This window comes from Oncorhynchus gorbuscha, linkage group LG12, assembly GCF_021184085.1.
Source record: "Oncorhynchus gorbuscha isolate QuinsamMale2020 ecotype Even-year linkage group LG12, OgorEven_v1.0, whole genome shotgun sequence".
NCBI classification, from domain to species: Eukaryota; Metazoa; Chordata; class Actinopteri; order Salmoniformes; family Salmonidae; genus Oncorhynchus; species Oncorhynchus gorbuscha.
The window spans coordinates 81997082-82002145 of record NC_060184.1 but is presented as its reverse complement, the minus strand read 5'-3'; the positions used below and the strand labels follow the sequence as shown (position 1 = coordinate 82002145).

General features: G+C 48.0%; 1 pseudogene; it reads right to left on the bottom strand.

The window, feature by feature from the left end:
• Nucleotides 1-1835: 1835 nt before the first annotated feature.
• Nucleotides 1836-5064, bottom strand: part of LOC123990432 — a 67997-nt pseudogene continuing 64768 nt past the window's right edge.

Here is a 5064-nt window from a genome sequence, read left to right as displayed (position 1 = left end):
AAAGCGCCTGGTGGCCATCTTTAGGGGCCAGCAGATCTCTGGTCACTCTGATAGTACAAGAGACAGGCCATTCCCTATATAAGGAGGAAATATATTACAGGAGGAGGCAGACCAAGACCCCAAACTGATGCTAAGTTTGAGGAGGTCCCAAATGGCACCCCATTTCCTATATAGTGCACTACTTTGGATCAGAACCCTGTGGACCAGAACCCTATGGACCAGAGTTCTATGGACCAGAACCCTATGGACTAGAACCCTATGGACTAGAACCCTATGGACCAGAACCCTGACCCTATGGACCAGAACCTATGGACCAGAACCCTATGGACCAGAACCCTGTGGACCAGAGTCCTATGGACCAGAACCCTGTGGACCAGAGCCCTATGGACCAGAACCCTATGGACAGAACCTATGGACCAGAACCCTGTGGACCAAGCCCTATGGACCAGAACCCTGTGGACCAGAACCCTATGGACCAGAACCCTGTGGACCAGAACCCTATGGACCAGAACCCTGTGGACCAAAGTCCTATGGACCAGAACCCTATGGACCAGAACCCTATGGACCAGAGCCCTATGGACAGAACCCATGGACCAGAACCCTATGGACCAGAGCCCTATGGACCAGAACCCTATGGACTAGAACTATGGACCAGAACCCTGTAGATCAGAACCCTATGGACCAGAACCCTTTGGACCAGAACCCTATGGACAGAACCCTATGGACCAGAACCTGTGGACCAGAACCCTATGGACCAAGAACCTATGGACTAGAACCCTGTGGACCAGAACCCTATGGACCAGAACCCTATGGACAAGAACCCTATGGACCAGAACCCTATGGACAGAACCCTGTGGACCAGAACCCTATGGACCAGAACCTATGGACAAGAACCCTATGGACCAGAACCCTATGGACCAGAACCCTTTGGACCAGAACCCTGTGGACAAGAATCCTATGGACCAGAACCCTATGGACCAGAACCCTTTGGACCAGAACCCTGTGGACCAGAGTCCTATGGACCAGAACCCTGTGGACCAGAGCCCTATGGACCAGAACCCTATGGACCAGAACCCTATGGACCAGAGCCCTATGGACCAGAACCCTATGGACCAGAACCCTATGGACCAGAACCCTATGGACCAGAACCCTTTGGACCAGAGCCCTATGGACCAGAGTCCTATGCGAGAATAGGGTACCATTTGGAATGTAGCCTGTGTTTTCAGTTGTCATAATAGAAAGTTATTAGGACATGCTAAAGATACTATTGTCATTATGTGATTTGATTTATATCTGCTGTGGAATGTAGAATCTACACTGAACAGAAATATAAACAAAACATTAAAGTGTTGGTCTCGTGTTTCCTGAGCTAAAATTAATGTTCCATTTGCACAAAAAGCTTCTTTCTCTAATATTTGTTAACATCCCTGTTAGTGAGCATTTTCTCCTTTGCCAAGATAATCCATCCACCTGACAGGTGTGGTATATCAAGAAGATGATTTGACAGCATGATCATTACACAGGTGCACCTTGTGCTGGGGAGAATAAAAGGCCACTGAAATGTGCAGTTTTGTCACTGAACACAAGGCCACAGATGTCCCAAGTTTTGAGGAGCGTGCAATTGGCATGCTGACTGCAGGAATGTCCACCAAAGCTGTTACAAGATAATTCAATGTTCATTTCTAATCCATGAATTATTTTTAGAGAATTTGTCAGTATGCTCAACCCGGCTTAAAAAAAACAGACCATCTGTATGGTGTCGTCTGGGCAAGTTGTTAGCTGAGGTCAACGTTGTGAACAGAGTGCCTTGTGGTGGGGTGATGGTATGGGCAGGCTTAAACTACGGACAATGAACACAATTGCATTTTATTGACGGCAAATTGAATGCACAGAGAAACCATGATGAGATCCTGGAGGCCCATTGTAGTGCCATTCATCCACTGCCATCACCTCATGTTCCAGCAGGATAATACACGGCTCCAGACTACCGATTGAGCGATTCCATAATGTGGTAGGTCTGTCTAGGGTTTATTAAAATCCCGGTAAACCTCTCCAAAGTTCCCAGATTTTCCAGAAATTCTGGTTGGGCGGTAACTGGATTTCCTGCTAATTCCCTCCTGCTTCTGGTAATATTCCAACCCGGAATTTCTGGAAAACCTGGGAACTTTGTGAAAGTTCCAGAACTTTTAATGAAAGTTCCAGAACTTTTGTGAAAGTTCAGAACTTTGCAACCATAGGTAGGTGTGTCAGTATGGTGGACGGGTTTATGATTGCATGAAAAATTATGTTAGTTAAACAAGATGAAATGTCACCCCCCCAGAAATATTTGACATGTTTATTTCTTAACAGCATTTTGGTTGGGGGGGCTTTGTGCACATATTGTTTAAAAAAAACTAACTTAAAAAAAATAATACATAATGTATGAAAGCAAGTTTAAGGGACAATGACAGGCCAAACATACCCAGGGATATGTAATAGGATTGGGATGGGTTAAATCCCATGGATACTTGCTACTTGCTAAATGGCATATTATACAGTATATTATACAGTATACACCGAGTACAAAACATTAAGAACACCTGTTCTTTCTATGACATGGACTGACCAGGTGAAGCCAATTGACAAACCACTGTGATTATTATTATTTGACCCTGTTATCTATGGACATTTGAACATCTTGAAGAATGATCTGGCGGTAATGGCCGTGTACTCTTATAATCTCCACCCGGCACAGCCAGAAGAGGACTGGCCACCCCTCAGAGCCTGGTTCATCTCTAGGTTTCTTCCAAGGTTGGCTAATGCCTTTCTAGGGAGTTTTTCCTAGCCACCATGCTTCTACATCTGCATTGTTTGGTGTTTTAAGCTGGGTTTTTGTACAAGTACTTTTAAAAATAGATTTTATTTCACCTTTATTTACATTTACATTTACATTTAAGTCATTTAGCAGACGCTCTTATCCAGAGCGACTTACAAATTGGTGCATTCACCTTATGACATCCAGTGGAACAACCACTTTACAATAGTGCATCTAAATATTTTAAGGGGGGGGGGGGTGAGAAGGATTACTTTATCCTATCCTAGGTATTTCTTAAAGAGGTGGGGTTTCAGGTGTCTCCGGAAGGTGGTGATTGACTCCGCTGTCCTGGCGTCGTGAGGGAGTTTGTTCCACCATTGGGGAGCCAGAGCAGCGAACAGTTTTGACTGAGCTGAGCGGGAACTGTACTTCCTCAGTGGTAGGGAGGCGAGCAGGCCAGAGGTGGATGAACGCAGTGCCCTTATTTGGGTGTAGGGCCTGATCAGAGCCTGGAGGTACTGAGGTGCCGTTCCCTCACAGCTCCGTAGGGCAAGCACCATGGTCTTGTAGCGTGGGATGCGAGCTTCAACTGGAAGCCAGTGGAGAGAGCGGAGGGAGCGGGGTGACGTGAGAGAACTTGGGAAGGTTGAACACTAGACGGGCTGCGGCGTTCTGGATGAGTTGTAGGGTTTTAATGGCACAGGCAGGGAGCCCAGCCATAGGCTGGGTTGCAGTAATCCAGACGGGAGATGACAAGTGCCTGGATTAGGACCTGCGCCGCTTCCTGTGAGGCAGGGTCGTACTCTGCGGATGTTGTAGAGCATGAACCTACAGGAACGGGCCACCGCCTTGATGTTAGTTGAGAACGACAGTTTGTTGTCCTCTGGGAGGAGGACACAATGGAGTTGTCAACCGTGATGGCGAGATCATGGAACGGGCAGTCCTTCCCCGGGAGGAAGAGCAGCTCCGTCTTGCCGAAGTTCAGCTTGAGTGGGTGGTGATCCGTCATCCACACTGATATGTCTGCCAGACATGCAGAGATGCGATTCGCCACCTGGGGTCGTCAGAAGGGGGAAAGGAGAAGGGTAATTGTGTGTCGTCTGCATAGCAATGATAGGAGAGACCATGTGAGGGTTATGACAGAGCCAAGTGACTTGGTGTATAGCGAGAATAGGAGGGGCCTAGAACAGAGCCCTGGGGGACACCAGTGGTGAGGAGCGCGTGAGTGAGGAGACAGATTCTCGCCACGCCACCTGGTAGGAGCGACCTGTCAGGTAGGACGCAATCCAAGCGTGGGCCGCGCCGGAGATGCCCAACTCGGAGAGGGTGGAGAGGAGGATCTGATGGTTCACAGTATCGAAGGCAGCCGATAGGTCTAGAAGGATGAGAGCAGAGGAGAGAGAGTTAGCTTTAGCGGTGCGGAGCGCCTCCGTGATACAGAGAAGAGCAGTCTCAGTTGAATGACTAGTCTTGAAACCTGACTGATTTGGATCAAGAAGGTCATTCTGAGAGAGATAGCGGGAGAGCTGACCAAGGACGGCACGTTCAAGAGTTTTGGAGAGAAAAGAAAGAAGGGATACTGGTCTGTAGTTGTTGACATCGGAGGGATCGAGTGTAGGTTTTTTCAGAAGGGGTGCAACTCTCGCTCTCTTGAAGACGGAAGGGACGTAGCCAGCGGTCAGGGATAAGTTGATGAGCGAGGTGAGGTAAGGGAGAAGGTCTCCGGAAATGGTCTGGAGAAGAGAGGAGGGGATAGGGTCGAGCGGGCAGATTTTTGATTTAACCAGGCAAGTCAGTTAAGAACACATTCTTATTTACAATGACGGCCTAGGAACAGTGGGTTAACTGCCTGTTCAGGAGCAGAACGACAGATTTGTACCTTGTCAGCTCGGGGGTTTGAACTTGCAACCTTCCGGTTACTAGTCCAACACTCTAACCACTAGGCTACCCTGCCACTTTGAGACAACTGCTTTATAAATACATTGGAGTCAACATGGGCCAACACTCCCGTGGAAACGCTTTCGACACCTTTTAGTGTCCATGCCCGAGTCTTTTAGTGTCCATGCCCGAGTATTTTAGTGTCCATGCCCGAGTCTTTTAGTGTCCATGCCCGAGTATTTTAGTGTCCATGCCCGAGTCTTTTAGTGTCCATGCCCGAGTATTTTAGTGTCCATGCCCGAGTCTTTTAGTGTCCATGCCCGAGTCTTTTAGTGTCCATGCCCGAGTCTTTTAGTGTCCATGCCCGAGTCTTTTGAGTGTCCATGCCCGAG